At 46.7% G+C, this 18,019-nt stretch overlaps 1 long non-coding RNA gene across 1 annotated transcript; it reads left to right on the top strand.

Annotated features, from left to right (window-relative positions):
* Nucleotides 1–6,640: 6,640 nt before the first annotated feature.
* LOC140713451 (uncharacterized) lies at nt 6,641–17,700 on the top strand. The gene is made up of 4 exons (XR_012095527.1): nt 6,641–8,284; nt 9,925–10,039; nt 14,816–14,985; nt 17,183–17,700. It is a non-coding gene; the product is annotated as an uncharacterized lncRNA (long non-coding RNA).
* Nucleotides 17,701–18,019: the final 319 nt, after the last annotated feature.

Below are 18,019 nucleotides of genomic sequence, written 5' to 3'. Positions count from 1 at the left end.
AGAAGCATACATGAAGCAAATATAACTTAGCGTAAGCTTTTAGACACCCACAGGATTCTCCCTGCAAGCGTAAACTGTCGTGATGGTTCTCAGCGACAGTTTATTTTTGTTGTCTTTCCATGACTGAAGAAAAAGAAGATTGAAACCGTACAGAAACGAAACAGACTCAAGGGAAAGAGATGGACACAAGTAGTTACTTTTAGTTTTCACCTGTAAGATGGAAGAAGAAGGGCTGGGCATGGTGACTCACACCTGTAATCCCAGCACTTTGGGTGGCTGAAGTGGGAAGATCGCTTGAAGCCAGGAGTTTGTGACCAGCCTGAGCAGTATAGAGAGACCCTGTCTCTATGAAAAAAAAAAAAAAAAGAAAAAATAGCTGATCGCAGTGGTGTGCACCTGAAGTTCCAGCTATTCAGGAGGTTAAAGTTGGAGGATCTCTTGAGCCCAGGAGGTCAAGGCTGCAGTGAGCCAGGACTACACCATTGCACCCCAGCTTGGGTAAGAGCGAGCAAGAGCTTGTCTCTAAATAAAATATTTTAAAAGATAAGATGCAAGAAGGTAATAACCAGTAAGGAATGTTGGTACCAAGGAGCTGCCTTGGCAACCTTCCTGAAGCTGCACTTTCATTAATTATAAAGTGTGATTGACTCCATGACCCCAAAATGGAACCAAAAGCTGAAAAATGTAGTTCAGCATGGAGTTGTTACCTGTCTTGCTTTGTGTAAATCTGATGGATTGACTTGAGCATTTGCTCCATCTACTTTCCCTCTGCCTTAGTTTTGGCTGCTATAACAAACACTGTAGACTCAGGGTGGGGGACCTAAACAATGATTTATTTCTCACAGTTCTGCAAGCTGAGAAGTCCAAGATCACGATGCTGGCTGATCAAGATTCCTGGTGAGGACTTTCTACCTGGTTTGCAGAGAGAGAGACAGAGAGAGAGAGAGAGACAGACGGGTTTCTTCCCCTTTTTATAAGGTCATTAATCTCATAGCGACAGTGATACCTTCATGACCTCATTTAACCCAAATCACCTCCCAAAGTCTCCACCTCCTGATATGATCACATTGGGGGTTAAGGCTTCAACGTATACAATTTGGTGGGGACACAAGCATTTAACCCAAAGCACCCTCCCACCGTGTCGACAGAGCTGTGGGAGGAATTTAGCACAGCTGGGAAAATTTCTCTGGCACATAATCAGGCATTCATTGTTGGTAATCTCTATCAAAAGCTTATGAAGCAACACAATGATGCTGAATAACAAACAATTCTAAATCTCAGTGATTTAAATTAACCATCATCTATGCTCATGCTTCCTGGGCTGCAGGTCAGCTGTGGCGTGGGTGATCTACGTGGGTACAGCTAGGCACCTCTCCTCCAGGTATGCCTTGCAGGTGCACGGGTCAGTTGGAAAAACTCTCCTTGAAGCCACAGTTTGTATTCAGATCTATTTTATCTGTCTCATTCTGCAGTGATCATCACAGGGCATAGAGCTATCTGATTTACAACCTTTTTAAGTTGCAAGTAGCAGCTCTCAAAGTGGTATGTGTAAACATGCGATGCCTTAAGGCCTAGGTTCCAAATTGATATATGGTCATTTCTGCCCGCATTTCACTGGCCAAAAGAGTCCCATAGTCAAGCTTGACATCAATAGGGTGAGAAAGTCAACTCTTCCCATTGGAGGCCAGTATGTTTCTGTGTTGGGCGCAGGAGAGGTACTGAATATTTGTTAAACAATCATTTAATCTATCACAACTATATTTAAAGAAAGTCCTTTACTTTCTGATGTAGGCCTCTACACATGAATTATTTCAAGTTTGCCCCCTCCTGCTTTTTTCGGTTTTCCCCTGAGTTTGTTATGAGTAGCCAGAAAAATCTTCTCTCCTTAGGAAAAGTATGTAGAAGATTTAGAAACACCTGACTTTGCATGAACTTCCAGCAAAAACAGCCAGATGTGGTCCAGTTGAGTCTTTGTCCTGCTGCTTGAGGAAGGGGACCATGGGACGTGGGTCTATGGGTCTTATTTGGATTTGAGGCCATGCGTTGAGCCGCCCAGTACAGACCAGACAGCAGAATTTCACCTCCGCAGATGTGTACCTAACTTTACTGCTCCGATTACAGCATCACCTCTCCCCTGTCACCAACTGGCAACCCATAGCAAAGGATGTTTTTCTGATCATTTTGCACTCATTAAACGCAGCTGTCACAACAGTGGATGCGAGGATGCATGCAAAACTTTTCTGCCACATCAAAATAAAGCTGAAATGCTTTTTTAAAAAAGAGCTGATGCCTTTGAAGTCTATTCTCAAGGAGTATTGGAAATATCGCTTTTTGTCGTTGACAATTGAAAGTGTTCCGTTGCAACACAAATTAAATCTCTGCCCAGGCTAAAGAAGTATCATCCATCAAAATTTTGCAGCAGAAAGCATTTGGCCCACCATTTGTGGGGTTCAATCATACTATTCCGGTGTCTGAATGACTCATATTCATTGTACTGGCTGATCCCTGCTCATGGTTTCAATAGGAAGAAGTAGTTCCCTGACTCTCAAAGGAATGTTACGAGTATGAGATAACCAGGCACCTATACAACCCCTATTAGAGACTTAAAACAAGTGAATAGATTCTTGAGCTTCAACATGGACCCACTGGACTAGATTCTCCGGATGGGAGTGGGGACTTCCCCTGATTCCGATGCAGTCATCAGAATCCATTTCACCAATCCCCAGGCCTGTGTGGGAACCAATAAGGACTATACATTTCAGTAATGTGCCTGCTGATGTAGCACCTCTTACATTTTCCTGTTGTTTCCTCAGTGTCAGTCTTATCTCTTGATCAGTCACAAGTTGACTCTGGCCTCTACTTCTCTGAGAAGCCCGCCATCAGCTCCCCCTGGGCTGCATAATGAGACCACTACCTGTGTCCCCTTCATACCCTTTGCCCACCTCGATAACAGTAGTTCTCACTCTGTCCCTGTCATCTGCTCACGCATCCCCACTAGACTGGAATTTTGAGAGTAAGGACTGTGTCCATCATCATATGTGTGGTTCTAACAGTATAACACAGGGCTTGACACAGAGAAGGCCCCCGGAAGGGTTGGTGACAGATAGGAAGGAAGGTATGGGGAAGGAGAACAATAGCATTAGATTGTTTCCAGGGGTGGGTGGGCACAGCTTCCAGCCAGATGCTGCTTGTGCACATCAGGTGACTATAGATACAGATTTTTTAGTCTTTATCTGCCTTCCTTCTTCCACCCCAAAGGCTACATGACAGCCTGGGCACACAGGCAACAATTATTAAGTAATGAGAAAAGATAAGAAGAGCTCTCATCTCCTGGGTGGCTGTATCAGTCAGGGTCTAGCCAGGAAAACTCACCTCACTAGATATTTCCTGCCTTGCCTCCACCTACATTCCCCTTTTGACAAAGCCTAATGGGAGGCTGGGGAAATGGGGCACCTGTGCCTTGAGAGCCAAGTGGCTGAGCAGTTTGGACTCATTCAGTTCCCTCTCTCATCACAAGATGGGACACACATTTCAATGACCCACAGCCAGCTGCACAAGCTATGGTGTCTGATGAGGACACACCCTCGCTCTGTGTTCTTGCAATGTGTGATGACATTGCGGGCTACTTGAGGAATACGTGTAAGAAATTGAGATGCTGCCTCTTCCATGATATCACACTGGAGAGAAAAATCCAAAGACAGGATAGAAATAGTGAATTTAAGGGAATTACGGATGAACACCTAGAATCCTCTGGTGTTCCAGTTACTGCGTAAATTAATGCGGGGCACTGACCGGATAGCTGAGATGAGAGGAAAAGGAAAAGGTTGAGGGTACAAGGGCCCTGAGCTTGGTGAGTTTTGGTGTCTTAAGTGAACCCATCTTAAGTGATCTTAAGTGATCCCTTTTCTTGAGGGAGGCCATTGTTTACACAAGGCTCTGTCACCTCCTGGATAACAAAGAATTCATTTACTGGGTGCTTTTTCTATTCACAAGCCTACTGTGGTTAGATTGTGTTAGTAATATGAATGTATTAGATGTATTATATTAACTTTTATCAACAAATCAAGTGACTGTGTGTCTGTCATGTGCAAGATACCTGTACCAGGGATGCCGCTGTCCCCACTTGCTACATAGCCAGCACTTTCTCTTCCTCCTATGGGATGACCCAGAACATCCCCTCCAGAGGCTGTCCTAAAGCATCTCGTTGGAAGTTGGTCTCTTTTCTATCATTTGTTATCTCAGGACCTTGTCCCTACCTAACCATAATTATAATTGACAATCCATTCATTTATCTGCTATTTGTTTGCCATCTCTAGAAGGGCAGGACCAGCATCTATATCCTTGATGCTTCGTGCAGTGTCTGGCACATAATAGAAGTGAAGCAAAATGTGTAGCATAACTAAATATACACAAGGCATAATACAAGATGAAATCAGATCCCTTTCTTTTTCTCAAAACTTGGCAATATTGGGAAGAGCCATGTACACAGATAAGTAACAAAACAAAGCATTGCAACGTAGTTCCTTTTAAAAATGATGCAACTCATAGAAAGAGCTGCAGATGATCTTGATACAGGTACAGGGGGGGTACCATGATTTTTCAGATGAGTACAAAAATCAGGCAGTAGATTTGTGGTAGAAGTAGGAGCAGCACCCATGGCCTCATGAGCAACGTTCTTCCCATTCACTGTTTTTTTTTTTTTTTTCCTCCAGGCAGGATATGTGAGTGAGTGATGAGTGTGTGTGTGTCTGTGTGTGTGTGTCTAGCTACAGCCTGAACTGGCACATGGAGAGCTACGCTGCTTGAGATGAGTTGCACTAGATTTCTTCGAGTCTTTGTTTTTGCTCTGAGAAAGAGTCTCACTCTTTCATCCAGACTGGAGTGCAGAGGCACGATCTCGATTTAGTGCAACCTCCACCTCCTAGGTTCAAGCCAATCTCCTGCCTCAGCTTCTCTAGTAGCTGGGATTACAGGCATGTTCTACCACACCCAGCTAACTTTTGTATTTTTAGTAGAGATGGGGTTTCACCCTGTTGGCCAGGCTGGTCTCGAACTCCTGGCTTCAAGTGATCCACCCACTTCGGCCTTCCAAAATGATGGGATTACAGACATGAGCCACCACACCTGGCCCGGGTCTGTCTTTCACTTGGTCTCCTTCCCCACTGTCAAACTGACGGCCATGTCCCTCCATGCCAGCAGTGCATGTGCCTCCGTCATTCTCAAGGGTAATAGCAACTTACAACCATTCCATAGGTACTATAGACAGTTGTTTAATTATATTATTCATGCCTCTCTTAAAAGCAACATCTGTATACCTTTTATTGTAATAAAAAAGTATTCATAATTCAATATAATTGGAAATATTTCTGGCTATTTCCTGAAAACTCTTAAGGATTATTCAAGTTGCGTGGTGTGGGGAAAACCAAGGCTGGCTCTCAGAGGGTTAAAAACGCCTGTCTGGAAGGGGACCCTGAAGACTGCAGCTCATCTGAGGAAACTTGCCCAGCCCTGAGCATTAAGGCAGGAAGCCACCTAGAATGGTAAGGACCACCCTGAACTCGGGAGGCTTTACAATTTATTTTTTCATTAATGAGTGCTTCAGAAAGTGCAATGTCCCTAATTCCCTTCTTTGAAAGACGGAAACTTTAATGTGCAGTTAATTAAATGTTGTGTTGATTTGCAAGCCCTGAGCTCTCAGAGGCCTTGGGGAGGTGGAGGCAGGTTTAGAAATCAAACAATGGGGGGACTGACTGTCCCTGATCTGACCACAGTGCAGGCAGCACTGTTTGCTGCAGATGCCTGGGAGGCGTCCGAGGCACCCCTGTGGCCAGACCTGCCGTTCTGAGCCTCGGTGATTTGTGAACGGCTCTGTTTACCGTTGAGAGGAGCAGAGCCCAGGCAACAGGTCCAGGCCCCGGCAGGGAGGAGGCTGGTCCAAGCCTACATCTCTCTCCTGGCTGCCTGGCTTTCAGAAGCATTCTTTAAAAAATTTTTTTTCCTAGTGCTTCAGCATGTCTTTGTGCTGAGAGGAGCTGTGTCATGCTGGAATTCTTTTCACAACAAACTAAAGAACCCAGCTGTGGCGCTGGCTGCAGCCTGAGAACCTGCAGGGTTCCTGTATGCAGTTATTTACTAAGGGGAGCAGTGAAGCTGCTGAGGTGGGGTCACTTGTGCAGATCCTCAGCAGGCTTTGCCATCCTGGCAGGGCTGGGGTGGGGGACTGTGGGCATCCACCGTCCGGGCGGGATGGAGTGGGGCGGGGCTGGATGGAAACGCAAAGGCACTTACGGGATCGCAGAGTGCAAAAGCACCACAGAGCTTATCTTACCTCTCTCCCATTTTATAGATGAGGAAACGTAGTCAAGAAATTGAGTGTGTGATTTTGCAAGAAAAAGTGTGGTTTGCTCCAAATAACTAGAGCCGGTTAACAGTGACAAGTTTATCATCCATTTGGCCCTGGCTAAAGGCACAACTTATGCAGTTACCACGTGACAACTTGCAGGGTTATTGCTACCACAGCACCCTTCCCTCAACCCTCACTCATGGCAAGAACAAAGCATCAATACCTAAGGAAAATACACTTGCTATTGTTTTGGCATGGGAACCCCTTTCTTATAATTCTTCTGCATGGTCAGCTTGTTTACCATGTCCCCAAAGAGCCGGTGAAGATCTGAGGATTGACTTTGGAGGGTCTTGGCAGTGCTACTATATTCTTATTATGAATAAAAATTTTAAACCCAAGCTGATAAACATATTTTTTTCACACTGAATTCATCAGGAATACATTAACATTTTCTAAAAGGTAAAGGCAGAAAAAATGAAAGAATTGAAAGGAGAATATTAGGATGTATTTGGCCACTAGGATCTCTGTTTCCATGAGCTCCTGTGTATAAGCCAGAACTTCACCCCGTATAACTAATGCACAGGGAATTAGCCTATGGAATAATGATCATTCCTGATGAACAGAATACGAGCTTGTTCCCGTGTATGTGCAGAGCCATTCATCCTAAGAAAGAAATCTGGAGTGAAAGCGCACAGCATATTTTGCATAGGTTCTGTAAAAGGATCCAGGCAAAACAGGCTTTGCAACATTAGTTATGATCATATATGGAAAAAGCAGTTACTTTCTGGGGTGACATATGGCTGAATTGGTACAATGCCCAGGAATCTCAGTGTCCCCCTTAGAAGGGTGAGCCCTGGCTTCATCCTTCACCCACATTGTCAGTGGGACAAACTGCATAGGCAGCTCGTGGACAGGTCACCGGAAAAGAAAATCACATCCACCTGTGCTGAGACCAAAGCTGCTGCTGGGCTCTGGCACTTGGCAAGCGCTAAGGTCCCCTTCTGTGATCATAAGTTTTTCTAAAGCAAGAAAATTATGAATGGAGCCCAAGCCCATCTGCTTAAGATTCAAGCATGGTGACATTCCGTAGTAAACAACAACAGTGACAATGCTGACAAAAACACAACACATTTATTGTAAGGGCAATTCCACCTTTAAATGTTGAAAATTTCACCTTGCCCTGATACTCTTCTGTAACCAGTAAACCTATTTGCAACATACCTAACATGGCCAAGCCAATCAGTTGAGCCTGATTGTGGAAGAGATGGGGAAATGTGATCACTTGAATGTGTGATATTCATTCATCCACTCATTCATTTTGCTGACCATTAATTCAATTAACCCTCTTGAGTACAGCTCTGTGCTAAGCATTAGGGACTCCAGATGATTCTTATCTTCAAGGCATCCAACCTGGGGAGAAAAACAGACGTACAACTAAGCTGCAGAGGGACACATGCTTTAGTTATGGGGACACCTGGAAGGGAGTGAGGAACTCCTTACAGTTCACTTTGGGAAGCTGGGGAGGACTTGAAACTTCTAAGTGGCCCTGGGAGCCACTGGAGGTGGGAAGGGCCAGTGCCCAGAGGCCTGGGCCTGCCTGGCTGAGGATCCCAGCTGGGCTACTACTGCCTTGCTGTCTACAAATGATGGAGCCCTTCCAGCCTCAGCTTCGTCACAAGTAAAATGCGGACGGCAATGCCTCCTTCCAGTGATGTGAGGGTTCAATGGGAAGTTTCATGAAAGTGCTTAGCAGGGTTTCTGGTGAGTGCTCAGAAGGTAGTAGTTTGGTGCTGCTGGGGGAAGGGAAGCCTGGGCTGAGAACAGGGGCCGTGGAAAGTCGCAAATGGTCTTCAGTCGTCGGAAGGCACTGTTAGATTCACTGTTCACAAAGAACGTTTTGGGACATCTTGGTCTAGGGATGAGAAGGAAGGACAGAAGCTGGTGAGCTGTGGGCCGCAGGAGCAGCAGGGAGGATACTGAGGCAGTCCACAGATGCAGCTGTGAGGGTGTGCTGGAGCTGGGGAGAGGGAGATGGAGAGGAGTGGATGGGAGACGTGTTTGGAAAGTGTTAATAAGGTAGGCAGGACTGAGGGGAGAGAACAAGAGAGAGAGAGAGAAGGGGGCAGATTTTGATGAGAGGTGACAGCAACGGCAGTGACTGAGAGGAGCAGTAAAGCCAGCAGCAGGCTGAGGGAAGAGGGAGTGGCTTCCTTCAGAAGAGGCGCCGCCTCCCTAGCAGTGAGCAAATGTGTTCAGGAACATGTTCTTCCTCCCAATCCCAGAGACGGATTGTTGAGATGATTCCTGCTTTCCGGCTCCCCGACACCCGCTGTTCTTTAGATCCGCTCAGCGGCACTTTTTCCTGTGCCATGTGCCCAGATCTGAGCGAGGCTTGGGAAGACGCGAACGGGCTGTAAAATCTGTCCCCAGAACAGGAGAGTAGGAATGCGCGGTGTGGGGCTGAGCTGAGTCCAGGGAGTGCGAGAATTTAGCAGTCGTGCTGTGCCTGGGCATTTCAGACTGTGCCACAGCAGGGCCTGCCTGTTCGGCAGTGTGGCTGAGGAAGGGAGCCAGGGACGCTGCTGCGGGGCTGGCTGTGGGCAGTGGCAGGAAGCAGACAGAGGCTCTCTGGCCACTTCTCTCCCCTGGAGGCCCTCCTCCCTCTACTGCCCACTGCTGCAGACAGTTGCATCCTGGGGCTCTTTGTGGCTCTTCCATTAGTACCCTGGGGCTGGCATTAGCGACACGTCCTCTACCTAGGGCATTCAGGCATTCATCAGTACTTGGTGAGCACCTCCTAGGGCCAAGCTCTGTCGTGGTCACAGGAGAGCATCCTATCCGTGTGTGGTCCCTGTCCTCATGGCGTTTTGGGCCGGAGAGGAGCTCACTGTCTGATCCTTTTCCCCAACTGTGGCTTAAGGGGTTTCATCTCCTGCTAGAGCCCTTCCAGGCAGGCAGCAGGTCCTGGTTTGTGAGCAAGGGGTTCCTCCTCCCTTTTGGAGCCTCGGCTGCCCTGCCTCCCCAGTAATCTGGTATTCTGGTAGTGCCTCTCTGCGCCCTGGCTTTAAAGGCTAAGAGAAGTTGTATTCTGGAGACCAGCTCCGGGTTCCCCCGCAGAGACCAAGCTCCAGGGACAGGCAAAGTGTGTGGCTTCAGAGAAGAGCGAGGATCTTGCCATCTCTTTTACAGGTTGGTGCGGCCTTTTTAGCAGCATTAAACCCCTGATTGCTGTCATCAGTGGTGTGATTTTAGCAGATGCTCCCTCAGGACTTTACAATCAACCTGCACTGAGCACTTTGTGCGGGGGCGGGGCCTGGTCTGGGGACCAAGTGCTTTACCTTATCTAAGCCTTACCCCTAGATCCTTGGAAGGCAGACAGAATTTGGGAACATCTGTGCTATAAGCGTGGAAAACTGGGACTCAGGTAAAAAGGCCGGTTCCTGATTGCACTGTTGGTCATGGGTGAGTGTGGTTTTCGAGCACTTATATTTGGATTCTGAGTACAGAACATGTTATAGTCTGGTCCATGCCCTCTTCCTGAGTTCTTGAGTTTTAATGATTTCATTTTCCACTCTTTTTAGGCACTTTGGCAAAGGAGTGTGAGTTTTGGGGAAGCTCAAGGAAGAGGTACCAGGTAGAGAGAGGGCCAGGGCTGAGTTCATGGGCTCTTTCTAAACGGAAATGTCTCACATTCAAGTAGGTTATGGCATGTGTCAGGAATATCTTTTCTCTATCACAGTGATAGGCAACATGCAGTCATCAAGCTTTAGGAATGCAAACATCGATCTAGTAAGTTCAGGAGCAAAAACCTCAGTTCAGGTGGTGGAGCCCTCGTTCCAGTTTGAGCAGTAACTGTCCCTCCAGCTGGAGCTGACCCTGCCAGGCTGGGGCTGAGGAACCATCTACCAGCCCAGGACAGACAGAGGCCGACCCAGAGAGATGGCATCTGAGGCCATGTGCATGCAGCTGGTGTCCTGGATTGGGGTTGAGAGAGAGACATAGTCCTCTATCCTTTCCACACATATCCTCAGGAAAGGATCTAGCAGGATGTTCATTCTTCACTATTTTGTGAGTAGTTGGTGGAGGAGGCAATGCCGCCAAGAAAGCATTTTGCTACCCTTCCTTCCTGTGTACTGAAGACATTCTGTATATGTGTATTTTACGTATAACTCCTAAAAATATGTAGACCGTAAACATTTTTATTTGTCCTGAATTTTACTTTATGCAAAAAAGGCATCATACTTTAAATTCTTAGTGATGAGAGTGAGACACCTGAGATGGCTCTGGTGGAAGATGGTAGGTGGTACCGTACTTGGATTCCAGAAAGTGAGGCCTCCCTGTGTCTGTGCACTGGGAGTTGGTGGGGGCTCATTCCACCGGGTGTTGGAGGGGTGTCCTGTGGCTCCTGTAAATTGGAGGTTTCTTGCCGTCTCAGGGGCCTGAGCCTTATGTGGTGGAAAGACACCGGCAACGGGGAAGGGATGGTCAGTGGGGACAAGCTAGGTCAGCTTTGTCCTCAGTTCCATCCTCAAGATGGGCGGGGAACTTATTGCACCCAGTAAGTTCTCATCCAGATACTACCTTACCTCTGAGGTTCTATCCCTGGACATATTCTTTTATTTTAATTTAATTTTTATGAATGCATCTTAGTTGTATATATTTATGGGATACATGTGATATTTTGATACAAGCCTACAATGTGTAATGATCAAATCATAGTAATTGGGATATCCATCACCTTAAACATTTATCATTTCCTTGTGTTAGGAACATTCAGTTCTACTCTTCTAGTTATTTTGAAATATGCAATAAATGATTGTTAACTATAGTCACCCTATTGTGCTATGGAACACCAGGTCTAATTTCTTCTATCTAGTTGTGGTTTTGTACCCCTTAATCAACCCATTTTTAATCCCTCCTTCCTCTCTACCCTTCCCAGCCTCAGCCTCTGGTAGCTGTCATCTATCCTCTACCCCCATGAGGTTGCCTTTATGGCTCCTACATGTGAATGAGAACACGTGATATTTGTCTTTTTTTTTATTTTTAATTTTTTTGAGATGGAGTCTTGCTCTGTCTCCCAGGCTGGAGTGAAGTGACGTCATCTTGGCTCACTGCAACCCCTGGGAATATTCTTGTAGTACAAACTCCTGCCACCTTCTGCCACAGCTGACACCTGTAGGATAATTATTCCAGCTTCAGAGGAAAGCGAAATGATGACCAGAGACACCCAGATATTGTTCTTATTGTGAGTGTGGCTTTCAGTCAGTTAACGACAGGGATGTTGAGGAGAAAGAGGAAGTGCCTTCCAAAGGCGAGTAGGTGGTGGTGTTTGCTCATGAGGCCTGCACTGCTGCACTGGCCTTTTCTCTGGTTAGATTTTGAGGGGTTGCCACCTCAGAGTTGGCCACGAGAGCCAGAACTTCCTGGAGCTGCATCCTTTCTGGCATGAAGACCCTGATGGGTCTGGCAGGCTTTCTCACAGTGGGAATGTCACCCAGGGGTCCTACTCATGGGGTCAGTCAGGGAAGTTCCTCTAGGTGGAACTCTGGGGTGTTTGATCCTCTGTATGGACAGATACGGAATCTAAGTTTAGCTGGGAGTCACTGCTCACATGGACACTGTGGCCTTCCTTAGTGCTGGGCTGTTGGGGTTTGGCGTGAACTTGTCGATCACTGAAGATGAGATACGTGGTACTTCGGCCATTGAATTACTTATTTGTACAACTTAACAGATTTCTCAGGTGTAGGGAAAAAATTTGCAACTTAGACCAAGGACTTGCAAACTTTATTTGTACCTCTGCAGGTTTTTGGTTTTTGTTTTTGAGATGGAGGCTCATTCTGTCGCCCAGGCTGGAGTGTAGTGGCACGATCTCAGCTTACTGCAACCTCTGCCTCAGCCTCCTGAATAGCTGGGACCACAGGCTCCTGCCAACACATCCGGCTAATTTTTGTATTTTTAGTAGAGATGGTGTTTCACCATATTGACCAGGCTGGTCTCGAACTCCTGACCTTGTGATCCGCCTGCCTTGGACCTCTGCAGATTTTTAATCCCTTTGGGGGCAGGCATCACAACCTTCCATCTGTGAATTTCATGCAGCACCTACTAGTGACCAACACTTGCAGGAGGCTCCACCCTGATAGGCACTTTTCCACCCTCGTTAGCCTCACCATGAACCTAGGAGGGATGTACGGTTCTTACCATGTTTCTCCTGTAACTGAAAAATTGATTTTGAGCATATGACTTGCTCAAGATCCCATGCTGGCAAGTGTCTGGGCTGGCCTTTGGTCTTGGTGCACTCAATCTACCCTTTAAACCACGTGGAAGTCCAGGCGGTCCTGGGGAGGGTTTGTGGGTTAAGATAACCTGGGAAATTTTCTCCTGGCTTTCATGTTAGACTGAATCTACACAAGTGGCACAGCTCTCCAGGGAAGGGTGGGCCAGTCCCTCTAGGCAGCCTCTACAAATGTCCTTACAACCCTCATTGCCAGGAACTCTTTTTCTGATATTGAACTTAAATCCTCCTCACTCAAGGTTAAGCTGCAAACTTCTCACTGCATACTAGATGGGGATGAAGTTGGTTACAATGCTCTGTGTATAAATCTACAGTTCTTTGAGTAGACACACACACACACACACACACACACTAAACAACCCACTTCCTCTACATGCTTTCCTTGCAATACAATAAAAAGCTCAGAGTTTTGACTTCAGGATTATTTTCTTTTGTTTGGAAAATATTCCCCCAATCAAATCTAACGTAACTTTCGATTTCTCAAAATTAATATTTTTCTAGCTGATGCAATTTCTGCATGTATATTTTTGGCAGAAATAGTTAAATTACTGAGTTTTAGAAGTCCTGGCCTATAGACTCTTAAAATTATGAAGTAGATAAACTTCCTAAAGAAATACACACCACATGTAATAAATTCTTGGAAAGGAAGTGTCCGTGAGCTTAAGAGTTAGGTGATACTGTCTCCCTGAATGGAAAGGCATTAAGAACTAGGATTTTAAATTTGGAACAATGTTTGCATCATAGCAATTTGTACTACATAAGAGGAAAAGCTACAGCACTTGGCTCTATTTTTATTTCCATTATGGATTACTTTTGTGTGTTTCTATGAGATCCTATTCAGAAAGGAGTCAAAGCTGTGCAAGTCAACAGATTTCCATTTGGCCAATATCTGAAGTAATGGGCATGGGTGCAGCAGGGTGAAGAGAGGGAGGTGGGATGGGAGCAGAACCCCCTAGAACCATACAGAGCTGCCCTTGCCTCCTTTTAGCTGCCCTTGCTCCTGCCCCCCGGCCCTGGCCTGCATGGTCACAACCTCCTGCAAAATGCAGAAATGTCAGGAAAATGAATGGAAATGCCCATATGGTGGGTGGGGACTTCTAGGGGAGGGACTCATTTCTGATTTTGTTCTGCAAGAGAAGGTAAGAAAGCTAAAGCAAGGGAGAGGAGAAAGGGAGACGGGGAGAGAGAGGAATGGAGAGGAAGGAAAGGGGCAGGAGGCAGGGAGCAGCTGTCAGGAGGGAGAAGCAGCAGAAAACACCAGTTCTACCTGGCTGCTAAAAACCTCCTCCGTAGACTCAGCCCCTGTAGGAGCTGGCAGTGTGGCCCCTACTCCTCCCAGTCCCCTTGCACCTGGTCTAGGCAGTGAGGTGGCGCTGGGGAGCACAAATGGCCCCACTCCTCAGCGTCCTTTACATTCTGCACTCCCTCCCTCCATGCCCATCCTCAGGGCACCGAGTGAGGACCTCCTGAGCCTGCTCTCCAGTGGGGGCTGTGCCACCCTTGCCTTCCCCTCCAACCTCTGCAGGCCTCAGCAAGTCCCTTCTCACACAGCAGATGCCCTGGCTCACCTCTCCTCACTAGCTGCCTCTCCTGCCCCCGCTGCCTGGAACCCTGTGCTTTTGCTGCCCAGAAGTGTTGGCAGTTTTCCCCAAAAAAACCAGGAGTGCACATCTTGCTTCCTAAGTCTGGAATAACAAACACAACAATCACTACTCCACCTCTTACCCATGCCAGGCATAGGCTCAGCCCTTGACATGCACAGCCCTACCAGGTGGGCACCAGGATTGTCTCTGCTTTCCAGCGCTTACACTGAAGCTTGGAGAGACTAGCTGATTTAAGCGGAGGCCGGCTGGCCTGTGCAGGAAGGTGTAATAGACAAGGAAAGGGACACAGAAAAAGAATGAATATACATCTAGCACCCACTAAGTATCAGGCTATGCTAGGCGTGAGCGTTACTTCCGGATCCAAGACGCTGTGATTTGAATGCCAAGCAGTCATATTTTTTCTAGAACAGAGCTTTTGATCACTGTTTAGTCAGAAGAGAGACATTTCATCTTCTGCAGACTTTATTTTCTTGCTATTTAAGCCACGGCATTTTCTGGTTTGATAAGGTAAAGGGAGTCTCTCTCACCTGCCCCTTTTCCTATTGTCAGTCTTCTTTTTGGTTCCTTTGCTTGCAGCTGTTGTCTGCCTTTGAGTCACGCAGAACCACTTGCAGGAAGAACTCTAGAGAATTTGGGAAGAAAGGGGGAAAGGACAGACAAAAGGTGCATTTTTTTTTTTCAAGAAGCAGGAAAATGTAAGGAAAATAGAAGGTGTTCTCAAGTGTGTCGGCTGCTGCCTGACACAGGTAACATTTCTTTAGATGGCTTCGCTTCCCCTCCCTCATGCCTAGCCAGTTCTTCATCATTTTTTAACATCTCTTTGGGGACAGGGACATGAAAGTGAACCGCAGGTCAAAGGCAAGAATTAGGGGTTCTGGGGCCCTTTGTCAGACGGCCTCGCTGCTCCTTTGTGCCCATGCCTTCCCGGGAGCTGGTACGGTGGCTCAGCGCTCCAGCCACATCAGCCTCTCCTGAATGACAGCATCACACCTTCCTCCATCCCATTTACATTTCAAACTGCCACCCGCCTGCTCTTGATTAATTATTTAGTAACCCTGGCCACTTGTGAGCCTTTCGGAGCTCACGTTTCACGTCAAAGGTCCAATCCTTTTTTATCCAAATCTTCTTTCCCTGAATCCATGTGTAGTTTTCTGCATGAAATGCTGTGATATTCCTTTTGCAGCCTTAACACCCAAGGTATTGGCCTCCCTTCTTTGTAGTGGAAACTCCTGGACATTCAGCCACCAGGCATTCATGAGACTGGAGTCTACCCGCCCGGTTCCTTCCCTACCTACTTCTGACTTTGGTCAACTCTATTATTATTATTATTGTTGTTGTTATTATTACTGTTATTTTTAAGACAGTCTCACTCTGTTGCCCAGGCTAGAGTGCAGTGATGTGATCATAGCTCACTACAGCCTTGAACTCCTAGGTTCACACGATCCTGCCGTCTCAGCCTCCTGAGTAGCTAGGACTACAGGTGCATGCTACTGCACCCGGCTTAACTCTATTTTAAAATAAGTAAATAAAGGAGTCTGGAAGGCACAGCCACAGGCTCGCTTCTGTTTTTAATTATTGATGGAATCGGTGTGAAGAAGTAGGAGAGATGTGGGCTTTAGAATTCGAGAGCATTTCAGTGTGTCCCTGGCTCTGGCACTTCTTTGCTGTGTGAGATAATGGGTAAGTTACATACTCTAAGCCTTACTTTCTTTACCTCTCCAGCGGGTATGGAAATACAGAGGCAGCAGGGGTGTTCAGAGGGATTCATGAAGGAGTAGCAAGAACAATACATGCTGAGTTCTCACCGGGAGGATTTGATGACTGTCTCAAACAGTGCAAGTCAGATAATCCACACAGGATCAGTCCTCAAGAACAGTCAGGATGGCCGGGCATGGTGGCTCATGCCTGTAATCCCAACACTTTGGGAGGCTGAGGTGGGTAGCTCACTTGAGCCCAGGAGTTCGAGACCAGACTGGCCAACATGACAAAACCCCGTCTCTACTAAAAGTACAAAAATTAGCCGAGCATTGTGGTGGGCACCTGTATTCCCAGCTACTCAGGAGGCTGAGGCTGGAGAATCACTTGAACCCAGGAAACAGAGATTGCAGTGAACTGAGATTGTGCCACTGCACTCTAGCCTGGGTGACAGAGTGAGGCCCTGTAGCAAAAACAAAAACAAACAAACAAACAAAAAAACTAAAAAAAAACAGGTAGTTTATACCATGACACCTTTACCCTGTGTAAAATTCTTACCAATACTAATGTGAACTAGTATGAAAATTCCATGGTAAATAGTAACTTTTCAATTTGTATCTTCTGAGCTTTGGAATTCTATTTCTTACACTAATTAGTTGTGTGACTTTAGAAAACCTATTTCATTTTTATGGGCCTCAGTTTCATCATCTGTAAAATGGTACCCCACTAAACCTACCTCTGAAAAGTGTGAAAAAATGAAAGAGGTAAGGTAGGTTAATACCTGGCACATAATAAACATTCAACAAATGGTCTTGCTTTTTTGACATCACGGTTATTTAATATCTGTTCATAGATAAGCTTTTATCAATTCTCAAAAAAACCCCAAAGGAATGTTCATATTTTTCCATTTTGTTACCAAAAGTATGATTAGATTTTAAAGAAAACAGAACACATCTTTCACCACATGAGAATAAGGAATCCACTCTTTTTTGGCAAGAAAAAAAAAAAGCCATAAACACAACTGACGTTAATTCTCTGTGCATATTGCATCTTGCCTCCCTGCTTTACAGTTTGCGGAAACCAAGCGTCCATCTGTCTCTAAAGACCTATTCTAGGTTCTAGAAAAGAAAACACCGTCTAGATCTGTTGACGCTGTCGATTTGGCTGACTTAAAGCCCTTGCGTGACTTCCTCTGCTGGCGCGTGCGTGAGGCCGGGACGCTGATTTATGGCTGCCTCTGTTCCGCAGGTTAACCCCGTCGCAGGTCACTCCGCTCTGTTAATTGCATCCTAAACCTTCCTCGGCTCTTCGGCAGCGAAATCGCAGCAGAGGAGATGGCGCAGCTTGGTGTGCGTTGCTCATTTGTGCCCACATGAAAAGAACTGCCAGGATGCCCAGGACACCAGCCCCCTGGCTTCTGCGGTGCTTGTGCAGTCCTGAATCCGCCCGAGAACTGCGGATCTGCGTCCACTGGCTGCATAGCCGGCTGCCGGCTCCATGGAGAGGCCTGTGCCGGAGAACACCCACACGTTGACTTCTTTCTTCAGTCTAGGCCCTTCTTGGCCCCCTTGGTTATTCATTCTGCATGATACACCTCTTATTGCAGTTCAAATGTCTCATGGAAGAGGCATTAAAGAGAGAGTGGATGCCCGTGTTTGTTGGCAGTAGGTAGCTTTTACTACTCCGGCTGTAGGAAAAGAACAAAAGGAGAAATTACATTTATTTCTCATATTTAAGGGAAAAGCAATTAAATTACCAAAGTCAGATTCTCAAGTAATTGCTGGGCCCTCGGAGGGGCAGGCAAGGTGAAGTGTGAGGCCCCAGATCTCTGTCTCGCGTGGGGCTGACGTTGCCTGTTGGGGACTCCAAGCAGAGGCGGGGCCAGGGAAGGCAGCCTGCGGGGAGAAACCCAGAGCCCCTTGCCAGCCTCCCGTCCCAGCTGCTATCCATGCACTTGTGTAGCTTCCCGGCTGTCCTGGGGCCAGGCATGAGGTAGCAGGGCTCCAGCTACAGAAGTTATAGGAGGCGACTCTCAGAGCCTTGATTTCCTCCATTTGAAATACTGAGAACAGTGTCTTCCATGCT

The sequence above is a fragment of the Chlorocebus sabaeus genome, chromosome 14 (assembly GCF_047675955.1).
Source record: "Chlorocebus sabaeus isolate Y175 chromosome 14, mChlSab1.0.hap1, whole genome shotgun sequence".
Taxonomy (NCBI): domain Eukaryota; kingdom Metazoa; phylum Chordata; class Mammalia; order Primates; family Cercopithecidae; genus Chlorocebus; species Chlorocebus sabaeus.
This window is presented reverse-complemented; position numbering and strand designations above follow the sequence as displayed.